Below are 14,412 nucleotides of genomic sequence, written 5' to 3'. Positions count from 1 at the left end.
TGACATTTGATCTGACCACAACAATTGTAAGAAAATAATTTGAAAACCATATCTCGATGGACGTCAAGGGATTAAAAGAATTGTCACTTAAATCTTGATCCATATCTACCAACTGACCATTCACTCGATGCCACCTCATGTAGTAGAAAGAAACTATAAAATTCTGTGATGCTATCATACACTTGCACACAACTGAGCACTTCTAAACTTTGCACCAAATGCCTTCAGAATCACTGACATCCCAATTATCATCCAAAAAATCAAGGCAAGTTTGGGATTTGCAGATGAACATGGTTTCTGTTTTTCTAACCTCCTCATCGTGGAAGAAATCTATAAAGACATGTAATGGCATAAATAGACTTACTCGTACTTGCCTGCTTGAAATGTTTGGTCGCAAACACTTCAAAATTTCCTAATGAAGCTTGAGTTTAAAACACTCAGAGGTTTCTGAAGTTGGAACTGGCCACCTTGGGGAATCTTGTTGGGGAAGAGGGAAAGGTTTCAAAGTGCCAAATCCATGGACAGAGCAAGGGGCGTTGTAAAAGTAGTCGTAAACGAAAACTCCCTTCTCTGCGAGAGCTCTTCTCGCACTAGTTCTGTACATAATTTCTCCCACCGAAGCATGAAAAGCATCAAAAATACCAATTATGCACTCAATTGGCTATCAGTCTTCTTTGTTAGAAGGATAAATATCTGCAAAAACAAAAGATAAGAGAATGGTCACAATAAATAGTCAACAAAATAACTTGAAGGATCTTTAAAGACTTTTTAGCAATATCATAGTCACACAGTTTGGTCTATGAGCAGGAAACCCCAAAGGTGACTTTTGTAGTCATAGTTCGGAGTCCATATATGCATGCTCAATGAGCACCTCTTTCACTGTCTTTCCCGTTTGAGACAAGCCAAAATCTTTCACACGTCCTTTGTAGCTGTTGATGAATTCATTTGACATCCGCTTTCTTCTTCTTGTTTGAAGCAGAACCCAACTACCAATGGCGATTGTGGTAGACATCCAGCAACCATGGTCTAAGTCAAAGCTGTTGAATAGTTCCACATATTTAATAGAGGTGGATTGTCGTCGTGGTCGTCTTCCTTCCATCTCTGCTTCTATTAGCTGCAAAGTGACACTATGCAAAAACGATAGAAGAAAAGAGGCTCACTAGTTTACACAAGAAGTAGTAGCTTGAAAAGTGTTCATCAAAAGGTGTGCCTCATTGAATGTGAGTTATGGCACATTCGGCGTTTGTCGGCCATGGCAGGGGACTAATTTGCACAAATCACGTTGTATCTTCTTATTCTGATCTTTTTAACATAAAAAAACTCTTTTTTGAAAACGTAAAAATTTGGGATAAAAATCAAATAAATTTGAGCTACCGTTGTGGTGACTCAAACTCTATTGGTCGAACAACATTCTCTCCCTCACACCAAAAAGTCCTTTTTTGAGTCCAAAATTTTCCTAATGTTTCGATGTTGTAATTTGTCCACTACCCTATGGCAGCTTGTGGACTTCTTTCCGTGAAAGTGCAAGTGTGAAGGTGCCAAGAATGGACCATCAACACTTTAATAAGTGATTTAGTAAGCACGAGTTGAGTTAGATCCCAAAATTGTATTCATATAGACACTTGTACTGCTATAGATAAAATAGAAGATCCATTCAAGTTGGAATTTTATTCACAATGGGATATTGTCTGGACCCCAAAATCCATAATCTTGGGTTTTTGTGAATAGCCGTGTTGTTGTGAATTGCTTGCTTCCTCTATACACCTTGGTAGAGAGACGCATTTCCAAGTTTGAAACTTTCAAAAACTCAACTTGATATGCACACTCAAAGTGTGTAGTTCTAAAATAACACCCAATAAATTAGTAATGGCAAGATGCTTGCTTGGCCGTTAAAATCAATGGGTACTCAACTAAACAAATTTGTTCGATCATGGATGGATTACCACTAGATGGTGCTGATCCATTCCAAAATAGGTGGCTCTTAGCCCTTCAAAAACAGATGGCTCTTAGCCCTTCCTGTTACCATATTGACATAGTAAGAGTTGAGAAAAAGCATGCCTAGTTGTACCTTTCTCGTAGAGAATGAGGAAGGGGAGAGAGAGAGAGAGAGAGAGAGAGAGAGAGAGAGAGAGAGAGAGAGAGAGAGAGAGAGAGAGAATCATGGGTTGAAGAAACTCCCTGATGCGAATGTGTTGTATGCCCCATGCAAGATGATCTAGTGCAGACCATGTCTGTGTCTCAGCTTATCAGATAAGCGTACAACAGTGTACTTGTACCATGCTCTCGGAGAGAGCGGTACCAGAGACCACATCTTGACTCACTTATTGTATATGTGATTGTGATTGTAACAAGGTGCATATGGATGACACTTTGCCTGTGAAGAAACATACACACAAAATGTTTTAAAACATCAATAGCTGAGCTCATCCTTGACAGAGTAGCTAGTGCTCATGGGTGTGGTACTTGCATCGGACTAGTATGCCATGCATACCAACCAATAGTAATAATAATAATAAGGAGCCCTTGCTGCAAGGACAATCTCAACCATGTAAGCCTATGGTATACGTGCGTGGCACGAGTACACTCACATGGATACATCACAGTGCACCGGTGCGTAAATTGTGAGCTTATATCCACATAGTGCCAAAGATGTGTGCCATTATCATTGATCTGAAGTACTCAATTGATAATACATTGGCACATAAGAGAAGTTGTTCTCGAGGGATATGTGTTTGAAACGTGAGCCAAGCAGGCATGGGGCCTCTGGCTATGAGAGGTGCGAAAGAGATAAAGAAAAACAGATGCATATGGCTTTGGCAATCACCGTAGTCTTCAATTAATCAATTCAAACTCTGAGTACAATGTAATTTGTAGCCAAGGCGGCCGGCTATTAGTAGCACCGTCACTCGGATCAGAAGTTTAAGCTCCCTTTTTATAAAATTAACCACGCCATTAACAACACCGGGGCTTAAGATGATGATTAATCAACCTTCGAACTGATGTCGGTGATGAAAATTTCCTCCTATCACTTTATCTGCCTCATCTACACTCAAGATTCTGGAAACTTTATTTAAGTTCATTGTGTCAGTCATCATGCTTCAATTATTGCCAACTGTCTTGCAACTTCCTACTCTATGTGCTTTTCATTGGCTTAATTTCCGCTCACAAATTTCTCTAATCAACTTACTTTGATTGCCATCAGGCTCTGTATGCCCTTGGTAATTTCTCTTTTCTAGTTTGACCTTCTTCTTCTCCTCTTTTCCTGCTTCAAGCTCTGATTTGCCAAGAGCTCTCAAATTTCTCTTTACTTCGCATGCATCTCTCATGGTTACCTCTCTCCTTGCTTCCTCTAAAAATCCGCTTATTCTTATGCTTTTCCTTTTTGGATGTCTAGAGCGAGAGCATTCACTCTGGTTATCAAGCACAAGAACTAGCCGAGGACTAAAGAGAAAGAGAGAGAGAGTCTCTCCCTTGCTTGCTTGCCAAGGATGAGAGCGAGCGAGAGAGAGCCCTTCTATGCCTTTGTTATTCTCCTCTTCATTTTGCTTAACTCCCTGCCATAACCCCTCATTGATGCCCCTTCTCACTTTTAATAGCCATCCCCAATTTAGCACCTACGACGCCGTCATTTTGGGAATCACGCCGGTGATGTGGCAAGGTGGAGCTTGCAATAGCACAAAATGTGGCAGGAGCTGGACCAAAATTGAGCACCATGGGAAGTTGATGATCTTTCGTCTCTGCGGCACCCTCATTCACTGCTCGTACAGGTTGGTGCGACTTCATCTTCCCCTGCGTAGTCTCTGCTCGGTGCCCTACCTTCCATGCTCCTTCTTTTTATTTCTTTTCCACACTAATGCCCTTCTCTAATTTAATGGGCGGCCTTTTAACTTGGGTGGGCGGCATGCCTCTTTGTGAATATGGGTGGCCTTGCCTTTGTAAGGGCACCACATTTGGGCATACATGCCGGCCATAGCCCTTGCAAGGGTGCCACATTTGGCATACATGCCGGACAATCATTACACTCCATGAGACGACATTTTAACAATGAGCTCATCTCGAGCTCATCAAGAGCTTTTTGTGTTTTCATAACGGCAGCACATTAAGCACACATGGATCAATTGTGTGGCCAAAGTCAATTGGCTTCTTCCTCCAACTATCCCTGACTAACAATGTCATCGTGTATGTTTGCTGCCATTTCCCACGACACAACCTTCAAGATTCTAGTGTAGGTGATTGCATTTTGAGAGAGACCCTCAACTTTGTATGTGCTTAAGCCATAGCCGTGTTGGGCATTTCCTACTATCAGCAATCTCCATAAATAATATTCTTGCCAGGCACAACATACCAACCAAAGCATTCTTGCATGACGTTCCGAAACTTAGTCGAAATAAAAAATTCCTAGATGGCACTCCGCCCGAGCCAACCAGACTAGTACGGAACCGGTCCTCGGTGAATCTTTGACGGCCAATATCTTAGCAACCGTAACTTCAATCACTGATCTGAAAAGATCGACGCACTCCACAAAGTGATCAGTTCATTTCATTTCTGTCACCTCAACTGCAGTTGCCCAATGCGGTACGGATCTACATTCGACTTAAACTTCAAACTGCCATAACTTTTTCTCCGTAGCTCCAATCGACGAGCCGTAAAGACAAGCTGGTAGAGCACTTCAAGCACTACAATTTTAGATCATAATCTCCGATATGTCTTCACTTCAATAATACTACTTTTTTAGAATCATTAAGGCACCTGTTGGCCCTTTAAAGCCTCATATGGTTTACATTAATCGTAAAAATAGCTTGTTACCAAGCCCTGAACACTCATCATTAGTTAGATAAGCTTCAAATAAGCTAGATGTGCATTTTTTTGGCATCGTTCTTAGCATGGGAGCGGAGCTGCAGGACATCCACCCCCTTTGAACCGGATAGCCACCGTCGGTATGTGCCAACTGCACTTCAATATGCATCTGCTATAGGTACCTTAAGCTCTATTTCATCATTTGACTCACGTAACTGGTAAACATATGAAAAATAAAGTAAGGATTACACCCTATCATCAAAGTTATAGCTTAATCATTAGGTAGCTGGCCATGAAAAATCTATGAACCGTATCTGTCGTATCTCCAAAGCATTCAATTATGGATAACCTGTTGAGTGAACCCTGCTAGACTTGAGTGCTCCAGTTAATGATGCACACGGCTTGACCATTAAGCACACTTTAGGGAACCCTGTCAAGATCAAGTATGTCTTACTCAGTCCACACACGGAATGGCCATCAAGTCCTTTACTTCAAGTTCTGGTAGCAGAACCAACTCCAAAGATGTGAAGATACTTCATTGATTGTCCAAAGAAGTCAATAGGAAGCCAACCATGTAATCTTATTGAACGCATAACCAAAATCTCTTTCGACTTAGCATAATCTAGAAACCAAAACCTTGTACCATGCAGCTTGCTACAATAGATAACCGGTACTCTTCAAATCTGTAACTGGCACTTTAGTAGCCCTTGGGATCAAACGGGAAAAACCAATCATTTGCCCCACTGTGAGCATTCCTTAAAAAAATTGTACCATCCTCCAGGATCATAGGGAAGATACAAGAATTTCCAATCATAAGAGCATAAACATATATTAACCCACAAATCTTTATGAAAACCGCCTGGATCATATGGCATATAAGTCAATTGCCTCGGACCATGCATATATCTGTCACCTCCTGGGTCAAAAGTTAGATCAAAATTCCCTACATCATAGGGTAACATTAACTTCCATACAGCATTAGGTAGCACTAAATACTGCCATATCCCCTATGCAACTGGCTCATCCAATTGTCAATCAATAACCACAGGTAAAAGCATTGGCAGTGCACCTTCATTATCACTAGTATTGGAATCCTAATCATGGATATCTGAATACATCAAGTCTCTGGTAAAAGTCTCTTCATTAGGCTTGCAAGATGCATTAGAAAACAATTCTCTATCTTGTAGAGGCTTAAAAACAAGTAAATCATCATCCAACAACTACATAAGTTCATCATCTACTGCATCTAAACAAACTTGCTCATGCGTGAATATAGATTGATTGATATCCTTAGCATCTGTATTTGAGAACCCTTCCAAAGCTTCATCCGATAAGCACATAATATCTAGGTCCACCGCCTCAGAAGGTTCCTCCATGTTGCACATCTCAGGCTGCTGTAAACTAAGATTTCCACATATGACATGCATACTAAATACATCTGCGTTAAACTGGTCTTCAAGTCTTTCACCCTCAACCGAATATATTTGCACTTCTGTAGCACAAAGTTCACCATGCACATTGAAAATTTCATCTACTGCCCTGTCTGTATCATTCGCACAATGAAACCAATCATATTCATCAACAAGAGATCTCATTTCACTATGCACCCCTCTGAATCAACATCATTAAGTTTATGATCATTCTGCCATATTGCGAGCCCTGTGTCACAAATTCTTGATAGAGAAGAAGTTTGCTCCCCCTCTAAATCACTAGCAAATTCAGGATCAATCTGCCAGATTGGTAGCTCTAGGTCACAGAATCTTGTCAAGAAGGAGTCTGCACCCCCTCTAATTCATCATCATCACATTCAAGATCAGTTTTCCACTTTGGTAGCTCGACTTCACAACAACTTGTCAATGAAGGAGTCTGCACCCCCTCTGAATCAACATTTTGCAGATCTTCAAGTACATAATCTGGTATATCCAAATTTGGAAAATCTGGTATACCCGAATCCATGGTCTAGCTACTCTCAACAGCAGCTCTGCTTTGACCTATACCATCTGTATCATCATTCAACTCTATGCTAGAGTTTGTACCAGAATTGTTTTTCTCTAATTTCGAGTTAGTAGCAAAAGTATCATTTGAAACCAAATCTTCCTACATGTCTACTTGAATATGGTTGCACTCATTCACCTGCACAATTTCTTCTTGAGCTTTAGCCAATTCGTTGTTTTGATCCCGTGGTTTCTTTTCCTCCTGTACTGCATGTCTAGGTTCTTTGCAAAATTCATCCTGTGTATCCTGAATCTATAAAGCCTCACCCTCAAAGATTCCTACTTCATGCACAACATCTCCAAAACCCAACTTTTCATACATAGCTTTAACTATGTCGTCATCATTAGCCTATAAGAAGGTAGCATCTTACACAATACACTCATCAATCAGAGCTTCTATCTTTGATTGTACTTGTCATCAAATATCTGTGTAGTTCGGTAGACCTGGATTCTGTTCTTGATAGCGTTTGTAATGCTCATAGCTTACATGTACAATAACTTCTTTGAAATATTCCATGTTGTCGCTTGCAGGCTTTAGTAACCTCTTGAATCTATTCCTTCAAATCTGAACTCACTAATGGCTCAAAAGATCTGACCATTGACTCTTCAGGTATCCCTCTTAATTTGGTTTCCAGCTCATAACACTCTAGGTAGCGCTCTGGATTATATCCATCAAGGACTCGTCTCTCGTCATATACCGCATCTAAAGTTGCATCCAGATCTTCATCCATTTTATTTTTCTTCTTAACAGTCTCCATTTCAAACAGAGATGCTTAAACCAATTGAAGCATCTATTGGAATTAGGGTTGCAGAAAACGCACACAGCTTGGAGAAGATGAAGGAAGCTCAAGGCACACAATAGAGAGTGTGTTACTTAGTATGCAATGGAAAAATAGATAGCCCTAGAGTGATGGGCGTATATACAATGGTCGAGGGAAAAAACATCCTAAAGAGGGAAAAAATGCCCCGGAGGTCCTAGTGTGTTCACACACATCACTACCACATGTATATGGTAACAAAGCCCCCCTAGAGTGATGCGGTGAAGGAGAGCTGGCACATGAGTAAAGGGAAATGCCATGCCATGAGGACATGATCATTCCACAAAGGGGAGTAAGCCCAAATCTCTGCGGAAAGCTTCAAGATTTTCACGAGACAATGCCTTTGTGAAAAGATCTGCAAGGTTGTCCTGTGTTGGCACATAAGCCAAGCTGATCTGTCCTGCTGAGAGCCTCTCCCTGACATAATGGTAATGTGCTTTGTGCGAGCATGAAAACTGGGTTCCTCGCAACTGCCAATGTACTCTGACTGTCAGTGTAGATAGTGTTGGCAGTGTCCTGTCCATCACCCAAATCAGCCATAAGGCGTCTGAGCCATACACACTCAACCATAGCTGTGAAGACTGCCCTGTACTCAACCTCACAACTCGAAGTGGCCACAATAGGTTGATTCTTGCTCAACCATGATATACATGAACTACCAAGCATGAAACAAAAACCACTTGTGGACACTCGTGTGTCAAAACAACCAGCCCAATCTGAGTCCGAAAAAGCATGTGAGTCTCCCTTGGGATAAAACAAGCCAAGATGTAAAGTTCCACTAAGGTAGCAAAAAATCCTCTTGACAGCCTGCCAATGCTGAGACCCTGGGCTATGCATAAATCTGCTGACCTGTGAGACTGCAAACTGAATATCTGGCCTCATGTTGCATACATAAATGAGGCAGCCAACAACAGTTTGATAAAGAGTGACATCAACAGGATTTCCAGCATCATGTAGACTCAACTTTAAACCTGTTTCTATGGGAGTGGCAATAGGTTTGCAATCCTCAAGTCCAAACTTACATAGAAATGTCTCTATGTAACTTTTCTGACAAGGCAATACCACCATCACATTGCTTAAACTATATACCCAAGTAATGATGCAACAGCCCCAAATCTTTCATCTTGAAAGTAGCATTCAAATCAGCCTTAAATTCAACAATATGTCTCTCGTTTGGTCTAGTGATCAGCAAATCATCGACATAAAGAGCCAAAATGAGAAGTACATCATCCTCACGCTTTACATACAATGTGCTTTCTGTTGGACTGTTACGAAAGCCTCGTTTAACCAAATGAGTGTCAGCTTTCTCATACCAAGCATGAGGAGATTGCTTCAACCCATACAAAGTCTTCTTACATGTGCACACTTTTTCCTCTTGTCCTTTTATGACAAAATCGCGAGTCTGCATTACATAAACTTCCTCAATAACGTCACCATTGAAGAAAGCAGTAACAATGTCTGATTGATGTACATCCCAACCAAAATGAGCTGCCAATGCACATAGAAAACGCACAGTAGTCATACGACAAGTGGGAGCAAAAGTCTCTTCATAATCTATGCCTTTTTGCTGTGCATAACCCTTTGCAACAAGTTGAGCCTTATGGCGTCGATCTCACCATCTGGCTTGCGGTTCAACTTGTAAACCCACTTAGTACCAATGGCCTTTTTGCCAGGAGGAAAATCACATAAAGTCTACGTGTCATTTTCTATAAGTGCATCATATTCTGATTGCATGGCAGCCCTCCAATTTTTGAATTCTGTGCTTCATCAAAAGACAGAGGCTCCTCAACATCATGTAAGCTAGACACAACCAAAGCATAACAATCTGATGCATAAGATGCATGGCGAGAGCCTGAACGAGTACGACTAGACAAAGGTGCATCCAATTTACTGTCACGCAAAGTGTGCACCAGCCATTTTGGCATACCTCTAGCCTGCTCATTTTCAGACCTTTCCTCATCAAGTACATCATGTACATCTGCATCAGTAATAGGCTGATCTGTGAGTATGACACACAAATTACAAAAGTGATAAAATTAAGGGTAAATGTAAGCATGTCAAGAGCTGGCACTAATAAGGCAGGTATAACTACTCCATGAGACCACCAATATGCGGACGAGCTAGACACTTTGGCACTTGTCAAATCAACACAACAAAACATACTTGGTAGTGATGCTGACACGCCATATAGATATGCACTGATCATGGTCACTTGTAACCCACATGAAGGAGGAGGATGATCTCACATCGTTACAACAGGGCATGCTTCTTCAAGGGCGGGAAGGGGTCCTTGTAAGGATCTATTAATGAAACTCTAACTTAACATTTTTATTTTAAAAAGATCATGTGGCGGGTCTTGCTTGCTCTTACCATGACACACATGGTATTTATAAGGTGATATTTGGGTTTAGAGCTTCTAAACCCATAGCTCATTGGTGTATGATCTTTCCAAATATCCGACAATTTATCCCACTTAGCCTTTGGAGAGAGAGAGAGAGAGAGAGAGAGAGAGAGAGAGAGAGAGAGAGAGAAATGGGAACCTACAAGGCCAGAGGCACTCCAAACCGGCCATTATAGTGTTCTAAAATGGCCTTGAAAGCCTCTCCCTCCAACTCCACAACTTTATCGCCACCACCAGCCTCTCCCTCCCCGAGGACCTTCCAAGCATTTCCTGGCTAGTGGCGGCAACCATCACTGACACTCCTTGATAGCAAGCGATCCACTACTCTATGATCACATACATTTAGTGTACAGCGGAGGGTGCTCCCTATGCTCACAATGATGGAGGCCTTGCAACCACCAATGGTAAGTCCTACTACCCTAAAGGGAATGGCTATCTCCCACCTGGAAGGCACGTTCTTGTGTGACCCAACTTGTAACCCACATGAAGGAGGAGGATGAGCTCACATCGTTACAACAGGGCACATTGCTTCAAGGGCGGGAAGGGATCCTTTTAAGGATCTTTTTATGAAACTCCAACTTAACAATTTTTTTTTAAAAAGATCGCATGGCGGGTCTCACTCTCATGACACACATAGTATTTATAGGGTGATATGTGGTGTTAGAGCTTCTAAACCCATAGCTCATTGGTGTATGATCTTTCCAAGTATCGGAAAAGTTATCCCACTTAGCCTTGGGGAGAGAGCAATTTATCCCACTTAGCCTTTGGGGGGGGGGGGGGGGGGGGGGGGGAGGAATGGGAACCTGCAAGGCCAGAGGCACTCCAAACCGGCCATTATCTTATTCATACATAGTGTTCCAAAATGGCCTTGAAAGTCTCTCCCTCAAGCTCCACATCTTTATTGCCACCACCAACCTCTCCCTCCCCGACGACCTTCCAAGCATTGCGTGGCTAGTGGCGGCAACCATCACTGACTCTCCTTGATAGCAAGCGATCACCATTGTAGAAAGTGTAGCCTCACTCTCGACGATCCACTACTCTATGATCACATACATATAGTGCGCAGAGGAGAGTGCTTCCTATGCTCACAATGATGGAGGCCTTGCAACTGCCAATGGTGAGTCCTGCTACCCTAAAGTGAATGGCTATCTCCCACCTAGAAGGCACGTTCCTAAGTGACCCAACTTCTCTTACTTCCATGCTGCCCTCCTCCTCCACCCCTTCACTTTCCTTCTCTCTGAAAGCCTCTCTCTCCAACTTCACATCTTCATCACAGCTACCAGCCTCTAGCTGCTACCCTAATCGGTAGCTTATATGGGTAGATGCAATAGCCATTATCATGCTCATGTATGGAGCATATGTGCCTCTTTTCTCTAGTGGATGTCTATTTTGCAAAGAGAGGCCATTTCCCACGCGTTGCATCTACTTTGTGCTAGTACATAAGAACCCATCATTCTCACTGACCAATTGTTGCGGTTACTGCTCTTTGGGAAGAAATGGCAACATCATCTTTTGCATATGCTCTCTCTCTCTCTCTCTCTCTCTCTCTCTCTCTCTCTCTCTCTCTCTCTCTCTCTCTCTCTCTCTCTCTCTCTCTCTCTCTCTCTCTCTCTCTGGTGGGTGCCTACTTGTCCAACGTCTCTTCTGCTCTTCTCTAGTGGCTACCTGTGGCTACAGGATCCAAGGAAAGATCCACATGTGTCTCCAACTCCTGCCCAATCGACAACTTATATCAACAATTGCAGTAGCCATTAGCATTTCATGTACATCAGAACCCATCATTCGTTGGCCAATTGTTGCGGTTGCCGTTCTTTCGGAAGAAATGGTCCGTAAGCAGCATCTTCCTTTGCATATGCTCTCTCTCTCTCTCTCTCTCTCTCTCTCTCTCTCTCTCTCTCTCTCTCTCTCTCTCTCTCTCTCTCTCTCTCTCTCTCTCTCTCTCTCTCTCTCTCTCTCTCTCTCTCTCTCTCTCTCTCTCTCTCTCTCTCTCTCTCTCTCTCTCTCTCTCTCATAGAGGACATGCCAGCCATGTCTACATCGTCTCTAGCAATCGTAAGCACATGCTCTCCCTCGCTGACCTTCTCTACTATTGTGTTGAGTTCTCCCTCTCAGATTCCTAGCTTCACACTCTGATCGAGGCTTCCAAGCTTAGGCGATGGCTCGGCGATGGGCATGTTTCAATGAATATGGGCCTGGACTGTGCCTTCGTCACCAATACACTACAGATTTTAGACATTTTCTCATTTCGACAAAAAGGCTTCTTTTCCACTCCTTGCATCTTAATGCATAAAAAGTTGAGCAGGCCACAAACGTTCATAAAGAAAAATTTTGACTCTTTCTACCCAATTTTTCGTGGCGTCAATGCTATTGCCCCCTTTTTAACCTACAAAAAACTAATACCTAAGAAAAACTAATACTCACAATGATGGAGGCCTTGCAACTGCCAATGGTGAGTCCTGCTACCCTAAAGTGAATGGCTATCTCCCACCTAGAAGGCACGTTCCTATGTGACCCAACTTCTCTTACTTCCATGCTGCCCTCCTCCTCCACCCCTTCACTTTCCTTCTGTCTGAAAGCCTCTCTCTCCAACTCCACATCTTCATCGCAGCTACCAGCCTCTAGCTGCTACCCTAATCGGTAGCTTATATGGGTAGATGCAATAGCCATTATCATGCTCATGTATGGAGCATATGTGCCTCTTTTCTCTAGTGGATGTCTATTTTGCAAAGAGAGGCCATTTCCCACGCGTTGCATCTACTTTGTGCTAGTACATAAGAACCCATCATTCTCACTGACCAATTGTTGCGATTACTGCTCTTTGGGAAGAAATGGCAACATCATCTTTTGCATATGCTCTCTCTCTCTCTCTCTCTCTCTCTCTCTCTCTCTCTCTCTCTCTCTCTCTCTCTCTCTCTCTCTCTCTCTCTCTCTCTCTCTCTCTCTCTCTCTCTCTCTCTCTCTCTCTCTCTCTCTCTCTGGTGGGTGCCTACTTGTCCAACGTCTCTTCTGCTCTTCTCTAGTGGCTACCTGTGGCTACAGGATCCAAGGAAAGATCCACATGTGTCTCCAACTCCTGCCCAATCGACAACTTATATCAACAATTGCAGTAGCCATTAGCATTTCATGTACATCAGAACCCATCATTCGTTGGCCAACTGTTGCGGTTGCCGTTCTTTGGGAAGAAATGGTCCGTAAGCAGCATCTTCCTTTGCATATGCTCTCTCTCTCTCTCTCTCTCTCTCTCTCTCTCTCTCTCTCTCTCTCTCTCTCTCTCTCTCTCTCTCTCTCTCTCTCTCTCTCTCTCTCTCTCTCTCTCTCTCTCTCTCTCTCTCTCTCTCTCTCTCTCTCTCTCTCTCTCTCATAGAGGACATGCCGGCCATGTCTACATCGTCTCTAGCAATCGTAAGCACATGCTCTCCCTCGCCGACCTTCTCTACTATTGTGTTGCGTGCTCCCTCTCAGATTCCTAGCTTCACACTCTGATCGAGGCTTCCAAGCTTAGGCGATGGCTCGGCGATGGGCATGTTTCAATGAATATGGACCTGGACTGTGCCTTCGGCACCAATACACTACAGATTTTAGACATTTTCTCATTTCGACAAAAAGGCTTCTTTTCCACTCCTTGCATCTTAATGCATAAAAAGTTGAGCAGGCCACAAACGTTCATAAAGAAAAATTTTGACTTTTTCTACCCAATTTTTCGTGGCGTCAATGCTATCGCCCCCTTTTTAACCTACAAAAAACTAATACCTAAGAAAAACGATTAAAAAAAAGCCATTTGTAATTGCAAAAACCAATATTTCTACTGCAGACTTACAAAAGTGATATTTTCAAAGATTGTAGCAATATATTTGTAACATACTGGCAGCTCTTCAAGCTTATTATTCCACAAATTCCACTTCGTGCAATGGTGCAACTTTTGCCTCACAATTTATCCATTAAAAATTTAGAGGTCGGGTTTTAAACTCTCATCGTTTCATGCCATCGACACATTAGACTTTTGAACTAAGCCACACAGACAGCTCCCCATGTTGTTAATTGTGGCACACCTTAGTTAGAAAAACAAAAAACACACCCAAATTCCCTGCAAGCCTGCTCGCACTATCACTGCTGATGTGCTGCTACGCCCTTCCTTATACCCACCCCATCCTTCGTCTTGTCATCAATCTTTTTGTGAGTCAGAGAATCTTTGTCTAGATGGATTCTTCTTATCACTCTCACACACATCCCCTTCAGCGTTGCACTTTGCCTTGCTCTCTAGCCCAGATACCCTCAATTGTTCCCCACCTCCATAGTGCTCCACGTGCCTCCTCACCCTAGTCTGTCGCTCTACCAACTCATCTCACGACCCTTGTTGCTTCCAAATCGTAGACACCAGCTACTACTGAGGCGGTCCGGGGCG

This window comes from Adiantum capillus-veneris, chromosome 14 (genome assembly GCF_014529385.1).
Source record: "Adiantum capillus-veneris isolate H3 chromosome 14, ASM1452938v2, whole genome shotgun sequence".
Classification (NCBI taxonomy): domain Eukaryota; kingdom Viridiplantae; phylum Streptophyta; class Polypodiopsida; order Polypodiales; family Pteridaceae; genus Adiantum; species Adiantum capillus-veneris.
The sequence above is the reverse complement of the archived record's forward strand: the minus strand, read 5'-3'. Positions refer to the sequence as shown.